The sequence below is a fragment of the Miniopterus natalensis genome, chromosome 11, assembly GCF_054644295.1.
Source record: "Miniopterus natalensis isolate mMinNat1 chromosome 11, mMinNat1.hap1, whole genome shotgun sequence".
NCBI classification, from domain to species: domain Eukaryota; kingdom Metazoa; phylum Chordata; class Mammalia; order Chiroptera; family Miniopteridae; genus Miniopterus; species Miniopterus natalensis.
Genome location: NC_142091.1, coordinates 19,359,712 through 19,382,782, shown reverse-complemented (window position 1 = coordinate 19,382,782; position 23,071 = coordinate 19,359,712). Strand labels below are relative to the sequence as shown.

Below are 23,071 nucleotides of genomic sequence, written 5' to 3'. Positions count from 1 at the left end.
AATTAAGTATTAGGCTAAAGACAAGTATGATTTAATATTCTCTTAGAGCTTAGACCCAAGGAAGCAAAAAATAAAGCATATTCCCTCCACGATGGAGAGCAAATTTCAGAACTTACTCAAATTCTCTCTGCAAATGTATCAAGTCATCTATTTCCAATGGCCGCGTCTTTGTGTGGACATAGCTGCCACTTGCCTGCTCATCTGAATTAAACCTTAGTGGAGTTAACCTTGGGAAGAGGCCTGTATTGGGAGTCAAGATACTTGTTCTGATATCGGCTTGGCAGCTGACGAAGTGGGTAGATGGTCAGGCTATATAACCAGTTCTACCATTGATTTCTTCATCTTAAAAATGAGGGATTTACATGCATTACTGGTGGGAAAGTAAAATGATGCAGCAGGGATAGAAAACAGGCTGGCAATTCCTCAAAAAATTCAATATAAAATTATCATATTACCCAGCAATCTACTCCTAGGTACAGAAGAATAAAAATATAAAATCTGGGCTCAAACATATTTTTACACTAATGCTCATACCAGCATTATTCACAATATCCAAAAGGTAGAAACAGCCCAAATGTCTACCAATTACGGGAATGGATAAACACAATATGGTATACAAGTGGAAAAGTTTCTGCACCCATTTCCACCTTGGGGTGGCGGTTTCCAACGCCAACAAGCGATGCTCTGACACCAGCTGGGTGTCCTACAATTTAAGTCAGTTCTGACACTACCTACCTGGAGCATCAGATTCCCCAGGTTAAGGGTTCAGTCCTGCAAGACAGCCACCTCGCCCTTCAGATGCCAGTTGCAAGCGCTTTGTTTTAAGTACTCTTTAGCACGCTATGCTCAGATTATTCACACGTACCCCTGTGGGTTGCGGAAACCTGAAACCCTATGTGGTAGCACAGAACAGCCATTTCCATGTTGTGAATGAGGTAAGAAAGGAACTAAAGGAAAAAGAAACTTCTTTAACACTTCTCTTTAAAGAAACTGACAATCCAGGCATAGGGCTCTCAGAAACCATGCGCCTGATCATTGATGCATGCTGGAGGCCACCAACTAAAATGCCACAGGAGGGACAAGTAACAGAGATGAATGAGGTCAGCTGGAAGTAAGACCAGGAGGGCCAGAGGGCCTGCTGGGTGAACGTGCACTGCCTGAAGGCAGCAGGCCAGCTCATAACTCCAGCCAGAGGACGGGATGGGTCTGGTGTTACTAGATCTTTCAATATTTTAAGAAATCAGAATTTTTCATAGCAATTCCCCAGATTTTACATTTTAGTAACTAATTTTTTAAATTCTTAAATGTTGTGTTGGTAAACACTGCAAAAGCCAAACCAAACCTACCTCCCAACTGAATTTGTCCTGCACCTTCCCATTTGCGATCTTTGGGTTTTACTGTCTTCACAGAGTCCTAGTGGACTGATTCTCACACATCCTCCATGACCTAGATCAGTTTCCTCTTCTTCCATTAGTCCGTATAGGACTTTGGAGTTCAAAGACATTTTTAAAATACCCCATTAAAATCTCCCATTTTTTATTGTAGTAAAATTATATATATATATATCATAAAATTTTCCACTTTAACCAATCAGTGGCATTACATTAACAATGCTGTACGACCATCACCACTAGCTAGTTCCAATTTTTTTCATCACCCCAAACAGAAATTCTGTACCCATTAAATAACTTACCAGTCCTTCCTCCTCTAGTCCCTAGTAACCTCCAATTTGTTTTCTGACTCTATGAATTTGTCTGTTCTATGTACTTCATACAATATTTGTTCTTTGTGTCTGGGTTATTTTACTTAATGTTTTCAAGGCTCATCCATGTCATAGCATGTATCAGAACTTTATTCCTGTTTATGGCTAAATAATATTCCAATGCTTGCCTGTAATATTGTGATTTATAATAAATATACATTTGGTCTTTGACCCTATTTCTAGTGCAAGAGCTTGCTTCTAAAATCTTTAAGTGATGAGAGAGGTAAAAGTGTCTTTTGTTATATTAAGAACCAACCATGTGATTGGAAGATTGGAAATTTCAGTCCCCTCCTCTTGACCGCCAGGGAGGGAAAAGGGGCTAATGGTCGAAGATTTAATCAATTGTGTCTATGTAATGAGGCCACCATTAAAAAAACACCAAATGACAGAGTTCGGAGAACTTCCAGGTTGGTGAAAACTTGGAGTTTTAAGAGAGAGTTGCCTGCCTAGAAAGGGCGTGGAAGCCCCATGCCCTGTCTACTTACCTTGCCCTATGCATCTCTTCTGTCTGGCTGTTTCTGAGTTACATCCTTTCATAATATACCAGTAATCTAGTGAGTAAATGGGTTTCCTGAGTTCTGTGAGTTGCTCTAGCAAATTAATCAAACCCAAAGCGGGCATGGTCAGAAGCACAGGTAACAACCAGGCCCATCCCGTCCTCTGGCTGGAGTTATGAGCTGGCCTGCTGCCTTCAGGCAGTGCAGGTTCACCCAGCAGGCCCTCTGGCCCTCCTGGTCTTACTTCCAGCTGACCTCATTCATCTCCGTTACTTGTCCCTCCTGTGGCATTTTAGTTGGTGGCCTCCAGCATGCATCAATGATCAGGCGAATGGTTTCTGAGAGCCCTATGCCTGGATTGTCAGTTTCTTTAAAGAGAAGTGTTAAAGAAGTTTCTTTTTCCTTTAGTTCCTTTCTTACCTCATTCACAACATGGAAATGGCTGTTCTGTGCTACCACATAGGGTTTCAGGTTTCTGCAACCCACAGGGGTATGTGTGAATAATTCTGTGGGCACAGAGTTCTAAAGAATACTTAGATTATTCATGCATGTAGTTCCTGTAGTTTGATGATTGCCTCCTAGAATAAATATTTTAGAACTACTTTAAAGTTCTCTACTTTTATTGGGTTTATTTATTTTTTTACTTCAAATAAAGTCAAAAGTAGTACATTAATGTTGAGAGAAAATTTAAACAATACACACAGAAGTACATAAAAGTCCTTTCTGTTTTACCTGCCTGGGGAGAATGACACTTAGCACTGGGGTGTTTTTCTTGCCAGACCGTTGTCTTTGTTTGTATGTTTGTTTTTGTACATACAGTTATGTAGAAATTTGTATGTGTATTTACATGAACATAGAAACATGTCTTTTTTCCCACAAAACTGAATTATATATTATTTACTGCTTTGCGACTTGCTTTTTTTCAAAATTTTATTATCTTTTTTCTGATTATCCTGCTATGTTTTTATATATTCCTTTTTTTAGCCCTCACCCAAGGATGTGTTTATTGATTTTTTTTAGAGAGAGAGGAAGGGGGAAGAGAGAGAAAATCAATGTGAGAGATATACAATGATCAGTTGCCTCCCACGCATGCCCCGGCCAGGGATGGAACCTGCAACCAGCTCCAACCAGCTGAGCCAGCCGGCCAGGGCTTATGTTTATATTTTATTTATTTTTCAATTATAGTTGATGTTCAACATTACATTAGTTTCAGGTGTCCAGCATAGCAGTTACGCATTTATATAACTTATGAAGTAATCCCCCGATAAGTCTAGTACCCACCTGGCACCAGAAGTAGCTATTATAATATTATTGACTATATTCCCTATGCTGTACTTTACATCTTCATGATATTTTGTAACTACCAATCTGTATTTCTTAATCCCTTCGATTTTTTTTATCGGGCCCCCAACTCCCTTCCCACCTGGCAACCATCAGTTTGTTCTCTGTATCTAGGAGTTTATTTCTGTATGTTTATTTATGTTTAGATTCCACATATAAGTGAAGTCATATGGTATTTGTCTTTCTCTGTCTGACTTATTTCACTCAGCATAATGCCGTCTAGGTCCATCCATGTTGTCGCAAATGGTATGATTTTATGGCCAAGTAAGCAACTTGGGTTCTTTTTTACACTTTTTCTACAAGTATTTACTATGAGTTAAGCCATGATTCAGGATCCTAGGGTGGGATGTACCCGAGTCCCCTTCACCTCCCTGGGAGAAGGTCACAGGACACAGGACAGGTGGGCGCAGCCAGTTCAGATCTTCCCAGGAAACGTGCCTTCTGCCTGGTGATCTTCTCAGGCCGACACCCTGGACATGGGGCCGAGGGACTTGTACACACGCCGGTACCATTCGCACCTTTAGCGACCATTGACAGTCATGAGGGTGGAAGTCCAGGTAGTTCTGCCAGCAGTTCCCGGTCTGGCTCTGGCTGCCAAAAAGGGCAGTCCGGTGGTTCTTGATTTTGGACTTGATGTCTTCTGCCATGTTGCTGACTCCTAAATATGCCCTGGAAGCACTTATAGCTAATGTGACCCTCAGCAAAGACTGTTTTTTGTTTGTTTGTTTTTGGACAATATCTTTTTTTTTTTTTTTAAATATGTCTTTATTGATTTCAGAGAGAGGAAGGGAGGGGGGAGAGAGAGATAGAAACACCAATGACGAGAGTCATTGATCGGCTGCCTCCTGCACGCCTGCCACTGGGAATCCAGCCCACAACCCCGGCATGTGCCCTGACCGGGAATGGAACCTTGATCTCCTGGATCCTAGGTTGATGCTCAACCACTGGGCCACGCTGGCCGGGCTGGACAAAATCTTATGATCACATTTTTTCTTTATAACTCAAATCCTAATCCTAACTCTAAACCTATACTTAACCCTAATCTTAATTCGTTTCTAATTCTAGGCCTAACACTATACCTAACTTCAAACCTAACCCTAATCCTACCACTAACACTAATCCTAAACCTATACCTAACCTCGAACTTAATTCTAAACCCTAACATTAATTTTAACCTCAACTGTAACTCTAAACCTAACACCCTAATCTAACCTTTAACTCTAAGCCTAACCCTAAAACTAATCTTAATCTCAACCCTAAACCTACCCTAACCCTAAGACTAAACTTGAACCTCAAATCTGACCCTAATCCTAACACAACACTCCACTCCACATTAATCTGACCCTAAAAAATAAACCTACCCTAACCCATACCATAATCCTAAATTCAGTCTTATCCCTAACCCTATCCCTAACCTAACATCAATTTAGTCCTAACCCTAAACCTAACCATACTTTAAGCTTAATCCTAAATTCAATCCTAATGGTAACCCTAAACCTAACCCTAACCTTATACCTAACATCAACCCTAATTGTAACACTAACCTTTACCCTCACTTCAACTCTAACCCCAACCCTAACCCGATACCTAACTTCAAACTTAACTGTAACCCCAACACTAACCCTGTACCTAACTCTACAAAATCCCAACAGTAAACTTAACCCTAAACCTATACCTAACCTTAACCCTAACACTAACACCCTATATTTAATTAACTTCAATGGCAACCCTAACCCTAACCCTAAACCCAAGCCTGTACTTAACCTCAAGTGTAACCCTAAACCAAATGTAACCCTAAAGCTATAACTAAACCCAAACCCAGCACTAACCCTAACCCTAACCTTATACCTAAACTCAATTCTGTGTTGGTTTTTTTTGACATTCAGTATTATTTTATATTAGTTTCAGGTTTACAGCATAAGGTTAGACAATCGTATGCTTTACAAAGTGTTTCCCTCAATATTTCCAGTACCCACCTGGCACCATCCATAGTTATTACAATATTATTGACTGTATTCCCTAGGCTGTGCTTTAATCTCCATGATCATTCTGTAACTACCAATTTGCACTTCCTAATCCCTTCATCTTTTTTGCCCAGTCCTCTAACCCCCTCCCATCTGGTAACCATCAGTCTGTTCTCTGTACCTATGAGCCTGTTTCTGTTTTGTTTGTTTATTTTGTTCTTTAGAGGTTCCACATATAAGTGAAATCGTATGCCGTTTGCCTTTGTCTGACTTATTTCACTCAACATAATGCCCTCTAGATCCATCCATGTTGTTGCAAATGGTAAGATTTCATTCTTTTTTATGGCCACGTGAGCAACTTGCTTCTTTATTTGACAATATCTTGTGATCAGTTTTTATATCTGAACATATAGATATGTTTCATTCTTTGTGTTGGCAACATAGCATCAGAATGTAGATGTCATTTATTTAAACATTTCACTTTTGACAGATATTTAGGTTATCTCTAATTTTTACTAATATAAATTTATGGCACTGTGAACATCCTTTAGCCAAGCTCCTAACAGTAGGAGAAAAGTAATTCTGAAGAGTAGACTCTTAGAAGTGGGATTATTTAGTCAAGGGATATGTGTTTTAAAATTTTTGATTAGTATTGTAAAGTGCCCTTTAAAATTACATTCCCACTATTGTTGACATTGAACAGTATCTCTTTGGCTTTTGCTAATGTGATAGGCAAGTGGAGGTGTCTCATTTTGTTCAGATTGCTTTCCCTTTCTATTAACTGAGATGACATAGCTTTGCCTATTAGTAATCTGTATTTCCTCTTCTGGGAATTTTCTGTTCATATCCTTATTTGCTTAACTCTTACTTGAGCTACATACATGAAACCGTGTTATCAGAAAACATATCTACATGTCTATAATAGTAAGCAATATTTCAAAAGCTAGCTTCTGGCTCGGAGTGGCTGTATGCTCTTGTTCCTTTCAAGTGCATCGGCCTCCTCTTGTTGTAACTTGTAGACAGATAACTGAGTCAACCACCAAACAAGCAACATTTGTTTTTTATTCAGAACATCTAACTAGGTGCAGTATGTAATTTAAAAAGAAATAAAATAAAGTGCAAGGGTCTATTACTGGTCTTTAGAAGGTCCTAATCTATTAGATATGAAATGTACAACAAAAATAATGAAATTCATTTGCCTTTGATTGGTGCTTTGAAGTTTATATTCTTTTGATAAAGAATACATGTACATGAATTACAAAAGGGGTTTGGGGGAAATAGAAATAAGTTGAGAGTGTGAGGACTGATGTGGAACAGGAGAGAATTCCAGGAAGGACAATGGAGAGATGAAGAATGAGAGGGAAAGGGCTTTTATGAGTGGAAGAAAACCACGTGAAAAGATCTATCGTGGAAAGAAAGATCATTTCCCTTTGGATTCAGCACAGCAATCAGAATGCTTGGGAAGTGACCATAGGAGTGAAGATCCCCTATTAATCTTCTTTCTTCTGAGCACCATACTCCTGCTAACTCAACCTCAAGGTCATACCATGATTTTTTTTTTAATAGCCACATTCTCGCTACTGGTTTATATTGAGTTGGGGTGAACTTTAATCTTCTGATATTTTCATGTAGACCTTGTCCGTGACCATAGAAAGGGAGATGCCACATCTGAACCATCCTGTCCCTGACCTTCAGTCACAGTGACATCCATTAGCTCATTGATTCCTTCATTCATCTAATTGTTATAGTATTCCAAAAACAGGTATGCATCAGGACCATGGTAGGGGCTGGGAAGATAAAGAGGAACATGTTGAGTTCCCTTCCTCTTGGAACGTCAAGTTTATCAAAGGCTGGGATAAGGGAAGCACTTAGATACTCAGCTGGCTAAAACACGATTCCCCTTTCTCCACACCCTCGCCAGCACATGTCATTTGTTGACTTGTTGATGGTGGACATTCTGACAGGTGCGAGGTGACACCTCATTGTGGTTTTAATTTGCATCTCTCTGATGATTAGTGACGTTGAGCATTTTCTCATGTGTCTCTTGGCCATCTGTATGTCCTCTTTGGAGAAGTGTCTATTCAGGTCCTTTGTCTATTTTTTAATTGGATTGTTTGTCTTCCTTTTGTTGAGTTGTATGACTTCTTTGTATACTTTGGAAATTAGCCCCTTATCAGATACATCCTTGGCAAATATGTTCTCCCAATGCAGACTGGTTCAACCACTATGGAAAACAGTATGGAGGTTTCTCAAAAAATTAAAAATGGAGCTCCCTTTTGACCCAGTGATCCCACTTCTAGGAATATGTCCTAAGAATCCTGAAACACTAATCAGAAAGAATATATGCACCCCGATGTTCATAGCAGCTTAATTTACAATAGCTAAGATGTGGAAACAGCCTAAGTGCCCATTGGTAGATGAGTGGATAAAAAAGCTGTGGCACATTTACACCATGGAATACTATGCAGCTATAAAGAAGGATCTCGTACCCTTTGGGACAGTATGGATGGGCCTGGAGAATATTATGCAAAGCGAAATAAACCAGGCAGAGAAAGACGAGTGTCACATGATCTCACTTATATGTGGAATCTAAGAACTTAATAAACTGATGGACATGGAAGCATGGACCAGACTGACAAATCTCAGAGGGAAGGAGAGGGGCAGGTGGGTGGAGGGGGAGAGATTAACCAAAGAATTTATATGCATATATGCACAACCCAAGGACACGGACAATGGTGTGGAGAGGGACTGGGGAGGGGGGATGCGGAATGGGTCAATGGGGAGAAAAAGGGCCATCTGTAATATTTTAAACAAAAATAAAAATTAATTAATTCATTTAAAAAAATTAAAACACATGAGTATCCCAGCCTCAGAGACAGCATGTCCAGATCTGATCCCCACTCTTGTTAATGAGAGCTAACCTTGCCAAGAGTGGCTGCCAAGTGGCCTACTGGTGCTTGAGTCTTAGGGACTGGTGAAGTGGTCATTCATCTTCTCATTCAGGGAAGCAGTGGTTGTCATTTAATTGTATTTTGCTATGTCTGTTCACAGAAGATGACTATGTTTTAGCATTAGGAGGAAGTTTACTGAGCCTTAAAATATTTTTTTTCTTTTTCACATGATCTTCTAGCATATTAGAAAGGTAGTGAGGCTCTAACGATGGTGGCATTTTTATCTAATCTAGTAAAACACCTGCTACTTCTTTAAAGTTACTTGCATTCAGATTAGTTGGTGTTCGTATTATCTTGCTTTATCGCTAGCTGTAAATTATACCTGTAACTGTGACAACCTTATCTAGGTGAAAACATTTTAACTTGCTGGATTTCTAAATATCAATAAAAATGATTTGTATTTCCCCCACATCAAATAATTCAGATGGTTTATTTATAAAACACCAAATTTTTAAAAGTCTGACTTAAGCATTAAGGAAGGTCCAGTGAGTGAACACTGTGGTTAAGTGTTAGAAGTTAGGGCGTCTGGCCTCATTTCTACCATTTACAATTGTGGAGCCCTAGTCACAAACTTACAGCCCCAATTTCCTCTTGGGTAAAATGGGGAGCATTTACTTGACAAAGAAGTCTTTAATGTCCCATTCAGCTGCCACAAACCGCAACAGCAACATGAAACCAAACCCATGGATTCAAGCAACACAGATGTGTGCTGACCCCAGAGACGCATGACTGCCCACTTTTCTGGTTAAACGTACTCACTGGGCCACCTGCCAGTCTCACTTTGAATGTGTTCCTTCCCTTTTTAAAAAAAGATGTTTTTACTAATTTTTAGAGAGAGAGAAAAGGAGAGGGAGAGGAAGAAACATCAATGTGAGAACAATACATAGACCAGCTGCCTCCTACGTGTCCCCAACCAGGCATGTGCCCTGACTGGGAATTGAACCGGCAACCTTTCGGTGCAGGATACGACGCCCAACCAACTGAATGTGTTCTTTTCTCCATCTACAAGCATAAGTAGGTCCCTTAGCTTCTGGGAACTTCCACTTCTTCAACTGTAATGTGAGGATAATGACAATACCTATGTCATAGTGATGTTGATAGAAGAAATGAGAATTCATAGAAAAGCCTTACTGTTGTGCCTGTCACAGTAAGTGCTCGGTGTTCATTCTCTTCTTATATAAAATACTTAGGTCTAGTCTCCCTCAGTTTCAAATCATTTCTCCAGCCAGTGAAGCACAAGCCTCTAGGATTGTGTGAATGACGGATTTATAAATGTTGTCATTGACAGGTGCCAGGTAGCAATAATCATTTTAACCACTTAATCATAATTGTAATTTTAGTAGTATAAACACAATATAGCACTTATACGTTCTAAGAGCCTTGTTCTAAGAGCATTACATATGCTAACTAATTCAGTCCCTAACAAGGAGGGAACTATTATTATCGCCCACATTTTGTACCTGAGGAAGTTCAAGGCACAGGGCACACAGCTAAGTGGCAATGAGCGTTTGAACCCAGGGAGTTTGGGTCCAGAACTCACACTCTTCACTACTCTGTTTTACTGATTAGTTTATGAAAATTGCATCCATTCCTTTGCTTTAATCAAAGATTAGAAAGTTTTTAAAAAGTCTGGGAAACCTTAAACATGAATTATGAGAAAAAAGATAAAATAGAGTAAAATATTAAAATATTCTACAATAATATACATAGAGGAAAAAAGCGCTAAACAAAGGAAGCATTTTTGAAATGAAAATATTACAAGTATAGTAAAGAGAACTACCTGCCACAGACTTGTCTCTGGCAATGTGGCAGCTTATGTACCTCGGTTGACCCAAACAGTGAAAACACATAAAAATGCTGAGCAAAGGACGGAAAGATGTTTAGAAAACAAGGCTTCAGTAGATTAGTAAGGAAATTAGGGATTTTCAAAGGCTAAAAAGGAAGTGAAAGCAGAATCACAAAAAGGTCAAAGAGCTGGCTTTGGCCACAGAGACACTTGTCAAGTCAAGCTCTCGTTCAAGTGATGTAGCTTAGGACACACTACCCTAAAATGCAGGGTGTCCCCCCAAAATGTATACACACTTTAACAGCTGATAGCTCAGTCTTGCAAATGAAATGTATTTTAAGAAAACTGCCTTGATGATTATTCAAAGTGTGTGCATACATTTTGGGGGGACGCCCTGCATAACATCTTGGCTCACTGGCTGTTCCAAGCGGAGGGAGTGTGAGAAGATGGCAGGAGCAGGACGGCCTCTCTGACCTCCCCCCGGCTCGCCTCCCCTGAAGCAGGTCACCAGACCCTGAGGGGTGCCCTCTCCACATCCCGACAGAAAGAGGACCCTCATTTTCAAGGCGGAGGGAGAAGAACCCGAGCAAGCAGGCCTCGGCAAGTTCCCCCCAGCTTGCCACACTCACCGCATACCCTTTGTCCCCTCCCGTTTCCCCATGACTGTCCTCTCGTCATCGAACGTGGCGTGAAAGCGCTCGGGCCTAACCATTTCTTCGGGTCGTCATTTCCTTACGAAAGCTCTCATGTCACGCAAAACTTATATTGAATAAAGTTATATGCTTTGCTCCTGCTAATCTGTTTCAGTCAGTTTAATTTCCAAACCCGGCTAGGGACCCTAAGAGGGTTGAGGAAACTTTCTCTCGTGCCCTGGGTGGTCAGGTGCCAGGGCTCACCCGAGATGGGGGGTCCAATGCTAAGAGCAGGCTCCTGACAAACCTGGGAGACCAAAGGGCTGGAAGCCCCGATGTCCTCTTAGACTCCTTCCCCTTCTTTCCTCTGGAAGCCAATCATTCACCAAGCCCTGGCCACTCTATATCCTAGTCACTGCTCCTGGCCTCCAACCCTTCAGCCAGTGACTTTGGCACCAGGAATCGAGTCACCCGAATCTTTTAAGAGCCTCGGGCCTCCCTCCCCAGCCCCCTGTGCTGCGGCCCCTTCTCCTGTCTTTCCCTGCCCCCCGCGTTCCTGAACTCTGGCCGCGTTAGCCAGGCTCCTCCATGTCCCTTTGCCTTTGCTTCTGCTGTGTCTGTCCCCTGCCTGTGATGATCTTGCCACTTCGTTACCTCTTTTGCGATACCTCCCTTGACAGACAAATCCTGGGTAGAGATGGTGAGATGCTTCTCTGTCTTCCCATGAAAGACACGGGTGAGCACCGGCCATGTGCTGTTCATTGTACCAGGAACATTAGAGGGGTTTTATTTAACCTCCCAATTCATTCTTTCATATGTTGTTTTATTCAATACATATTTATTAAGCGCCTCATTTATAATAATGGACATAACAGGGAAGACAGACCTATTTCCTGCTCTTCCAAAGCTTATAGCCTAAGTGTGGGCTGTTTTTATCCCCAGATTGCAAACAAGGCGAATGAAGTTGAGAGAGGCTGAGTAGCACTGGCTGTACAATTGCCCAGTGGAAAAACTATATTCAGCTCAATCTTTAGCCCTTTGCTCTTTCTACCACACCAGGCTACTTACTGAAGATTCGTGTTATTGAAGGCTTTTGGGTTGCAAGTAACAGAAGAGAAACTCAAACTACCTGAAACCAAAAGAGGGAATTTTGTTGCTTTATGAAAGCAAGCCCTAGGCAGGGAAGGGAGGGTGTTGGTTTCAGGGATGACTTTGCCTCAGGGAATCCCACAGAGTTGGAGTTTCTCCCGTGGGCCCTTGTACTCTCTATCCCTCTGCATTTTGGATTGAGTTTTTTCCTATTTCGGATAAATTCCTCTCCATGTACTGGGGAATACAGCTACTGGCAACCTGTACCATGTCCTAAAGACTCACAACAAAGGAAAAAGAGCAACTTCCCTGCTAACTACAGACAGAACGATTTGGGGAAAACGGATTTATTCTGCATGGGTCGTGAGCAAACCTCTGTATTTGTCACTGAGGCCAGAGGGGTGAGGTGTTCTGATTGGCTTTGTCTATGCCACATACCTACTTCTATAGCCAAGAATGACAAAGCCTATTATCAAAAGGAGAGGTGGTGCAAATGTGACCACTGAAAGGACCATGAATGGTGCCAACACTTAACAGTAAGTACAATAAGTTCTCACTGAACATCCATAGGCTCTGCAACTTTAAGTGAAACAACTTATAACAAAACCAGTTTTACCATAGGCTAATTCATATTAATGAATTAAGTTCCTATGGCATCTCATCAACATTACAAGGAAATGATGTTGAACAAAATAACGTTATTTGAGGACCTGCTGTACCTGATAAATGTTAACTGAAGAACAAATTCCAGTGTGTCTAGGACAACACCTTTGCCCCAATATTTACTAATGAGATTGCATTCTAATGTCCAAATGCGATATTGACCAGGTTTGTTCTCCTAGGATGGCCTCTAAAAAAGTTAATTAGGAAGCCTGTCTTGTTTGATTCTTGTCTAAATAATATTTAATTTATATGTTCCTTGGTGCTTAAGAAAATCACCCACAGAAACGCTGGGGCCTTGTACTCTTTGAGGAGTAGGTCTTGGAGTAGGGTGCTAATATTTATTTAAAATTCTTTCCTGGGGATTGGGAGTATTTACATTTGCACAATAAATAGCACCTGGCTAGATGCTCAAAATATGTTAGTTTCCTCCCTCATCAGCTGGAAAACAGGAGATTGTAATGTTGAAGATATTTGAGAAAGCACGTAATATATTGAAAGCAGAATTTCAAGAAGCTTAATGTGAAAGCAGTGTTGAAAAATAAAAATATTAGAGAAGTCCTTTAGGATGGTGTATCTCAAGCAAATTGTAATGAAAGACCAGTTTCTTTTTTTCTCTCTTTAAAATTTATTTGTAAGAAACAATTACAAATTACTAGAAAAATACAATTTAAACCACTGGCATACAAAATACAAGCCTGATGTTGTATTTTTAGATTTGACAGACATAAAATTACTCTCTCGAATTGTTGTAAATGTTTCTAAAGAATAACTCTGAATTTCTGTACTTTCCCTGGGTGGGACTGGGAACAAGGTTTTTATGGAAAGGCGCTGGTCCCCACTGACTGGGAGGTCATGCAATAATTCCTGTGTCAATGACCACAGGGACACCTGTCCCTGAGCAAGCTGGGTTACTACTCATTGAAGCAAGGGGGACTGCACACCCTACATCTTAGTAAGGTCTCATTAGAAAGGACTTATTTTCAGATTTGAGCTTATGTTAGGTAAATATTGAGTCTTAGGGCTTTCTTCTGGGATTGGATGTCATCAGGAAGTGGGGGCAATTCTGTGGTTGGGTATTTTGATAAATCTTATTGGAAACGGGCAGGAATAAACCGAGGGTAAAGCTTTGATTGGCCAAAGAGGCAATGGCCACTCACTCATTAGATAGGTTGGAAAATATTTTGGTTATTTTTGTGGTTTGGACAAGTTCCTGTTTTTGTCTGTGTTCAGACATGATTAGAGTGGTCTCGTTTTTTGTCATGATCACACAATGGCCTGGACTGATGACGTTCCGTGGAATTGTTTATGTTCCACACCAGGCCTCCCTGTGAAGCCAGGACAGCTCCCAGATGTCAGGGGCCACTTTTCTTTCTTACGTCTGTGTGGTGGCGCAGGCCTGTACAATGGTAAAAATATTTGAAAGATAAAGAAACAGGATGTGGTGAGTTGCTACGTCAATTCAGTGTCTATCTTCAAACTTTAACTCGCATTAAAATCGCCTGACAGGCTAATTAAGGCACAGTGCTGGGCCCCTCACCCAGAGTTTCTGATTCAGTAGGTCTGGGGTGGGACTCAAAACTTTGCATTTCTAACCAGCTCCCAGGTGTTGCTGAGGCTGTCAGACCACACTTTGAAAACTACTGACTTAAATGAGGTATCAAAGGAGGTGATTACAGGGAAAGAAAGAAGATCTATTGTAGTATGCTACAATTCCCAAGATAAAAATCTGGTGCATTCTTCTGGTGACGCTGATGCAATTCTAATACTGGATGACACCGTGCATTTTCCTATTTTAAATTACCAGTTCACATAGGGAGATTCTCTCCAAAATAATTTGAGCTAATTGTTGACTATTTAAAGTATGTAATTAGCATGAAAATAATATTTATGTGTTTATTGCCCAATATTCCAGGAAGTTCCCAATTACAAATAGGCAAATCCATTTTTGGGAATTATTAGAAAACCAGCTCTTCAGCTGGATTATTTGCAAACTGGCTTATTTGCAAGTAGATGTACCTATTCAATGCAAAGTAGCCCTTACAATTCTTTTAGTTATTTCACTCTGTCAATTTTAAGACAGAATTCCTTAAAAAGTATGTGACTACCCCAATTTTGAAATATTTAAATGTCTTTACTAAACATTTGACATTTCCTACTTGATTTTGTTTATTTCCTGGGACATTTGGTGAAAAGAGAAAGTGCTAAATGAGGGTAGGAGTGAGTGACCCTTGTTCTGAAAAATTGGTTTTAATTTAATGTCCTCTACTTTTGCCTAAACAGAATGAAAGAGAAGTGTGACATGAATCTCATGTGGTTCAGCTGAATTCCCACTGTCTTATGAGTTACACTGAGATTCAGTTAATTCTTGGCCTAAATTTTTAAAAGTATTAAACAAGGAATCTGTATAAGAACTTATTAACATGGTTTTCTATAGTTGTTTTAACAACTTGTAAACTATTTTATTAAGTCTCTCTTTAAAAGGCAACCAAGAACCTGGTAATTCATGAATGATAGCTCAGATGACTATAAAGAATTGCTGCAGAGGTAGGAAACTTGGCTTTCTTTTAAAAATGATTTCATCATCTCTAGAGAGAATAGTTTTTGGTGGGGAGCTAGATCTTGCAAGTCTAACAGGAACTTTTCAGTTTTGTATTACAGTAAGAACCCAAATAGAATAAAAGAATTAACCTTGGGTTAAGGTGGGTCTACCCCTGACTGACTACTGGACCAGGAGCAGGTCTTGATCCGATGAGTAATTTAATTTCAGTTTCTCCGTTTGTGAAGTGAGGAGCATAAACTAAGTAACCTCTAGAGAGCCTCTGAGCTACTAGATAACCTCAGTCTCTGAACTCTTAAATGTTCAGGTTGTTATATTGGGCCTAAGGCTGTAAGTTTTAATTAGTTATACTCATCTCTTTCACAGCTCTTTCTAAATATTTTTTTTAATATCAAACATATGTTGACAATAAGGGCATGCATGAAGGTTGCAAAGGGTCTGTGGACACATTAGAAAGAGCTGAAGGAAGTGAGGATGTTGAACTTGGAAAAGAGGAAATTCAGGCTGGGAGAGATATCTCTCTGAAAAATATGTGAAACCTATCAGGGGAAGAAGGCATACATGTGTTCCAAGATGAATGGGTGGAAATTACAGGGAGAGATATTTTGGTACAATTTCAGGAAAAAATTTTCAGCTCTTCATTCAAACATTACCAAATATTTGTTGAGAACCTACTATATGCCAGGCACTGACCTAGGCTCTGGGGGATTGTTAGTGAACAAACACAAAAACTCTTGCTGCAATGAGGTAAACATTGTATTAAGATAGCCTTACATGGTAGTCACTGGAGGGGAGTGACAGTCACTTTGTGTTCTAGAAAGATCAGTCTGGCTTTTTGGAAAGTATATTCAAATTGGACAATCTAGGGGGCAGTTGTAATAATCCAGGCAAGAGATGATGAAGCCTTGAATGAAGTCAGAAGTAACGGGACTGGAGAGGGTGAAGAATTAAGAACTTTTTAAAAGACTTGGTGACTTTGTGTTTCTGACTAAGGCAACTGGGTGGTGCTGTGATCACTGAGATAGGGGTGGGTGGCAGGGTAAAGGGCAGGGTGGCGTGAACTAATGGGCTCTATTTTTAGTATCTGGAACTTGAGTTCTATGTAGGGTACTCAAGGGGAAGTTGTGACACATACAAGCTATTATTCTGTAGTGAAGACAGGGATGAAGATACAGATTTGAGAGTCACAGGGGATAGAAGGCCACCCAAAGAAATTTGGAAAGTAAAATTGAAGAAAAGGAACTTTCAGCCTACAAGTGTTTCTGTCATGAGATAAACCACATCAAGTCAAGGAGGGAGAGAAGATACTGAAGCCTCGCCCTGGACACCTGGCCCAGCTTCTGGGGCTGACTACACGTGGTGAGGCTGGTGAGCAGTGTGGTGTTGGAATGTGGCAAAAATATGGAATGGTCAACCAAGTGACCTTTCCTCCAAGGGATAGTCCTTCAGCTATTGGATCTACACCCTGTAACGTAGGAGCTCCTATCCCGGGAATGCCATGCTGTTCTTTGATAGTCTGAAACAAACCACACAGGGGACCAGAGAGGAGGGACATAGCTTTTATTACTTATATCTGGGGACTACTCTATGGTGGCCTCTGGTGAGTTTCTGCAGGGGCTTATCTAGCAGAGGGGAGGGGGAGGGTACCGTGCTGGGAACAGCTTGTGTGCAGGCCTAGGACTAACACAGAGCCTGATAAGGCTTGCTGGCTGCAAGGACATGGGAGGACACCCGGGTATGAGCTGTTCTGCATCTTGTGGTCCCTGGCCAGGCGGACACTGTTCAACTGTCTGGGAGGGAGAATCAGGCTATATCCTTATGTGACCCCACACACCCCAAGTCAGGAATCTACTGCATTGTAACAGGTTTGAATTTAAGACAAGAAGCTCAAGTGTGCAGGAAACATTGCATTTCCGTGAATCAATCTAATCTTGACTCCAAGCTGCCATCCCATTGGGCTGGTAGGAAGGTGAACATGAATCATTCTAGCAGTCTTGTGTCCCCACCCTGACCGCACTCTCTCACTGCACCCATTCCAGAGTTTCTGGAGGCCTTTCTAATCATGATTCATCTCTCCATTCCGATTACCGCTGATCTGCCCATCGCCTGTGTCTGCACAATCCTGTCGGGTCTGGCAGCTTCTAGCGGTTTCCCTGGCACATTGAGGGTGCTGGAATATTTGATGAAGCTCTGAAACCCAGTGCCTCGGGCTCTGCTCCTCGAGATGAACTGAGTACCTCCTGCCTGGGGTCTTGCTGCTTCTCAGGGCACTGACTCGGAGCAAGGCCTGGTTCCCACCTGCTTCCAGACCTGCCGACCTCTTTTCCCTACAACCTCCAAGAAATCTCTGGTCTGGGCGGAAGTTCTTTCCTCTTGTTTATTCACCATACACTTTAATTCTGTTAAATCCATAACTTGAAAAACATGTTTCTCTTTGCTCCAGGGAAGGGAGGGCTTACTTTGCCAAAAATGAGGAAAGATATTTGCATTTAACTTTCCATTGTCTCAAAGGAAAGGAAGAATAATCCAAAGAGGTAGGACTATGCATTTAAATAGTGCAAACAGTTACATCCTGCCATGTATTGGTGGAGAAGAGATTGGCAAGTTCTAGGAAGAACCCAGTCCTCTGAAGAACTGGATGAATGCGAATTGGAGGGCAGGAGATGGGGATGAGTGGCTGAAGGTGACACCTTTGAGATTCAGAAAGGTTGGCAGGGGAGGGGACTAGGCATTGGTGGTATGTAGGTAAAATATTCAATCTTCCTCCTGTGTTCCTGCTTTCCTCTCACACTGATATCACACTCACTACATTTCTGACACCACATGTGTGAGGGGTTTTCCCCACAAGCAAACATCTGCAACACCAGCTGAGTGTCCTACAATTTAATTCAATTTTGATACTATCTACCTGGAAATAGTGTCCGATCTTACAGATCAAGGGCTCAGTCCCAGGAAACTTTAGGTGCCAATCACAAATAATGAGTCCCCAGGTGACCCACACCTTTTGCCAGACTTGACTACAAGTTGGAGGTTCCCATGATCCTCCTTGGGTTAGATCATTTGCTAGAACAACTCACAGAACTCAAGGAAACACATTGACTAGTTCATTAAAGGATCTGATAAATGATACAGGAGAGCAGCCCGATGAAGAGGTGCATAGGGTGAGGTCTGGGAGGATCCCGAGCAGGAGCTTCTATCCCTGTGGAGCTGGGTGCGTTACCACCTGGCACGTGGGTGTGTTCAACCTGAAAGCTCTCCAAACCTCTACTTTTGGGATTCTTACGGAGGCTTTATCAAGTAGGCATGATTGACTGTTAACTCCATTTCTAGCCCTTTCCCTTTTCAAGAGAATGGGGTGGGGCTAAAAATTTCAAGTTAGTAGTCATGACTTGGTCTTTCTGGTAGCCAGCCCTCATCCAGGAGTCCACCCAGAGTCAGTCACCTCTTTAGAACAAAAGACACTCCTGTAGCCCAGGAAATTACAAGGGTGTCAGAAGCTCTGTGTCAGGAAGTGGGGTCAAAGACCAAATTTTAAAACAAAAGATGCTCCTAGTACTCTCATTATTTAGGAAATTTTAAAGGTTTTAGGAGCTCTGTACCTAGAACCAGGGCAATTTTATATATATACATACATATATATATATATTTACATATTTAATTATAAAAATATAATTAAAAAGTAATAAAATATTTTACTTTGCAGTGGCATAACTTCATGTATACTTTCCTGCCTCTAATCAAGATTGCTTTGGAATTCTGTTGGGTTGAATCTGGGTGCAGGGATCCTTGCTCTAATCTGTGGATTGCTGGTGCTGAAATCAACTCACTTTTATTTAGACTTAAGAGTCTATTTGCTTTATTTCATTTGTTCTTCAGACTACCCAGTGAGGTAAATGTTATAATTTTCATTCTGCTGATGGGAAACCTGAAGCTCAGAGAGGCCAGGTGAATTTAGCACAGTAGGTATAGATAATTCAGGGCATCAGCCCATGTCAGCTATTGTAGGTTCACCTGAGTGTGTAATTTATTTCTCAACAGTGACATTTTTGAGAATGAAATGGGATGCTATTAATAATTGTGCCAGGACATTATTTGTAAAATAGAGTGCTCCTGGGAAGACTGGAATGTGTCGGCAACTGGTTATTTCTCTATTCTTATTAACTTACCAAAAAAATTGTAGCTCTTTTTTGTGGCCCCTTGGAGATGGTTGGCTGCTTCAGGGTGGAGCAGAACATCTATCTCTTTGCCAGACACTGGCTGCCAGAAAGTCATTGACATGGACGATGAACACAAACTTCAGACCTTTTATAAGAAGCATACGGCCACAGAAGTTGCTGCTGACGCTCTGGGTGAAGAATGGAAGAGTTATGGGGTTTGAATCAGCGGTGGGAACGGCAAACAAGACCCCATGAAGCAGGGCGTCTTGACCCACGGCCATGTGTGTCTTCCTGCTGCCGAGTAAGGGGCATTCTTGTTATAGACCAAGGAGGACTGGAGAGAGAAAGCACAAATCTGTTCAGGGTTGCGTTGTGGATGCTAATCTCAGTGTTCTCAACTTGGTCATTATAAAAAAGAAAAGGGGGGAGAGAAATATATTCTTGGATTCACTGATACGATTGTGTCTCATTGCTTGGGGCCCAAAAGAACTAGCAGAACCCACAAACTTTTCAATCCCTCTAAAGAAGATGATGCCCACCAATATGTTGTGAGAAAGCCCCTTAACAAAGAAGGTAAGAACCCTAGAACCAACTCTCCCGATAGTCAGCATCTTGTTACTCCATGCACCCTGCAACACAAACAGCAACTATAAGAATGCTAAGAAAAACAAGGAAGAGACCGCACATATGCTAAACTTTTGGCCAAGAGAATGAAGGAGGCCAAAGAAAAATGCCAGGAACAAATTGCCAAGAGAGGTAGGCTGTCTTTTCTCTCCAAGTCTGAGTCCAGTTAAAAAATACAAGAGCAAGTTGCAATTTTGTTAATCATTTTTACTTTTAAAAATTCTCTATTTTATTGACTTATAAACTTAGTTTTATTATTTCGTTTCTTTGAGAAAGATAAGAAAGATTGCCAACTCCTTGTATGAAGCTAATTTAACCCTAATATCAAAACTTGGTAAGAGCTGTACAATGAAAGTAGATTACAGTCCAGTTTCACTTGTGAACACAGATGCAAGGATCCTAGTATGTATTAGCTAACTGAATTCAGTAATGACTAAAAGAATACAATACATTATGATCAATGTGGTTGTCTTAGAAATGCAAGTTGAAATGTTTACGTTAAAAAAATCTATTAATGTAATTTCCCGTACTAACACACTAAAGAAGGAAATACTTAGGAACATTTCAACAGATACGGAAAAAGCATTCATTAAACTTCTGTACTTATTTATGACTTAAGTTAGTAGAAAACTAGAAATAGAAAGGAATTTCCTTAACATGATAGAAAGGTATTTATCTTTTTACCTGGACTAATTTGTAAAGCATTTGCTTTAAGATTAAGAGCAGTGCAAAAATATATGCTATGATAATGTTCTACATAACCTTAGAGGTTCAGACCAGTGTAATAAGATAAGAAAGAACACTAAGAAATACAAGAATTGGATGTGAAAAGATTAAATTGTCCTTTGTAAGTGTTATGATGCAGGGAGAATTCAGAAAGCTTTTCACTGTGGCAGCATTCATGGTAGCATCCTACTAGGGGCTACCTGCAATATAACCTTGCCCTTGGTTCTGCTGTTAGGCCCTCCTTGGTTCTTGCCCATTTCTTGAGCCTGTTTCTCTGGTATCTTCAAGAGAGCTCCTATGAATGCTCTGGTATCTTCTCCAATAAATTCACTTTTGTATTAAATTATAAAGAACCAGTTTCTGTTGCTTGCAATCAAGAACTTGGAACTGGGAACCTTGTCAAAATGACTCTCAAATTTATGTGGAAGAACATGTCTTTGAGGAATGAAAACCAGGAGTCAGCAAACTTTTTCTGTAAAAGGCCAGATACTAAACATTTTAGGCTTTGGTAGCTGGCTGCAACTACTAAACTCTGCTGTTGTATTGCTCAAAAGCAGCCATAGATAGTATATATGCAAATGCGTGTGGTTGTGTTCCAATAAAACTTTATTTACAAAATTAGTTAGAAGGCATAGTTTGGCTCTTGGGCTGTAGTTCCCCGATTCCTGAGTAAGACAATTATGAAGGAAAAAAGTAAAGAGGACAGAGATTCACTCTATTAGATATTCAGACCTATCACTCAGGCATAGTAGGTGAAACAATGTGGTACTGGTATAGGAACATAAATAGACCATGAGACAGAATAGAACCCAGAAAGAGGCATCTGAGCATTTGGGTTATTGAAACACTTTGTAGGAAAAATTGGTTCACTATATGGAAACAAATAAATTAGATCCCTACCTCAGGCAACATATAAAAATAAGCTCCAAAATAGAAAAATAAGTAAAGAGCTAAATATTAAAGTTTAAAATTTCTGGAAGAAAATATGGAATATTCTTAGGACTTTGGGGTAAGGAAGAATTATTATTGTTAGGCCAATATTAAGCTATTTTAATATTGTCAGAGGACACACCAGCAGAGAAAGTGATTGTGTTATAAAAGCAAGTTAGCCTGGAACTGGCATCTGTGTGATTACTTTAGGTGAGCCTAGATAATATCATTCAAAGAACCGAGGACAATCCATGCCCTGGTGGCCAAACAATGGTCAGGGCAGTGAAAAGAAAGGAAGGCCAAGCTGAGTAGGGAATGAGTGGTTTTTGTGTTGACAGTAATGATGGGAAACCCTGAAAGGGCAGAATTTGGAGCCAAAAAGTACTATGAGGTTCTGACAGATGATTCTATAAACAATATCATTCAGGGGCAAGAATGAAGCGAGGAACCAAGTCTAGACACAGGGTTAGCTGTTTAAGCAATTTTGTTTGTTTTTATTTTGTATCTATCCTTGATGTTATCTTATTGGCAAGATAACAAAAAAGACTGGAAATAAGAGCATGTCTTCAAATCCAAGTGCCCGCACATGCGAGCTGTGAGGATTCCCCCTTTGATGAACCAGATGAAGTAATACGCACCTTTCGGGACTGTGCTAATACGAGTGCAAGTCTATAGGGTGGACTGACAATGATTACCAATTCTTTGTCCTGTTCTCCTGTAGAGACAGGAGTTTATTTTCCCTTCATTTTGAATCTGAGCTGACGGGTACTGAATCTGCTTTAATGAACAGAGCTTGGAAGAAGTGACACTTCTGCTTCTTCCTTCCTGGAAGCAGTAGGTCTGGGAGTTCAGCCACCGTGTAAAGAAGAGAACATGTGAAGAGAGAGAGAGTGGTCCCAGCTCTCTAGTCATCCATGCCAAGGCACCAGACATGTGAGTGAAGCCACCAGGGACATTCCAGCCCAGCCACATCTGCCTGGAGACTTACGAGGGGCCCTAAACAAGACCAGCAGAACCACCTGGTCAATCCACAGAACTGAGTGATAAGAAATGGTTGCAGTAGTTTCAAGACACTAAATGTTGGATTTATTTGCTGTGCAGCCATAAACAACCAAAGAATGTATTAAGCAACCATCAGAGTGCTTGGAATATAGAGTATTCCAAGCAATTATTCCAAGCACTTATGCCAGCAATTATTATCCCAGTGAGCCTGCATATGAAGAAATCGTTCAGGAAAAAGTCAATTTCTAGTCCATGCTTTTCCAGGCTACTAATTTATACATCAATTAATTCCTTCACTCAACACATATTAAATGGATGCCTACTCTACGTTACATGCTCTTCTAGGTGCAAAACAGCGAAATTCCCTTCTCAGAAGTAATTAAGATTATA

The 23,071-nt window shown here is 40.7% G+C and overlaps 2 pseudogenes; one reads left to right on the top strand and one right to left on the bottom strand.

Moving 5' to 3' along the window:
* Nucleotides 1-4,015: 4,015 nt before the first annotated feature.
* LOC107532391 (cytochrome c oxidase subunit 6B1 pseudogene) lies at nt 4,016-4,247 on the bottom strand (annotated as a pseudogene).
* A 12,383-nt stretch (nt 4,248-16,630) lies between these two features.
* On the top strand, nt 16,631-20,193 carry LOC107532347 (small ribosomal subunit protein eS6 pseudogene; annotated as a pseudogene).
* Nucleotides 20,194-23,071: the final 2,878 nt, after the last annotated feature.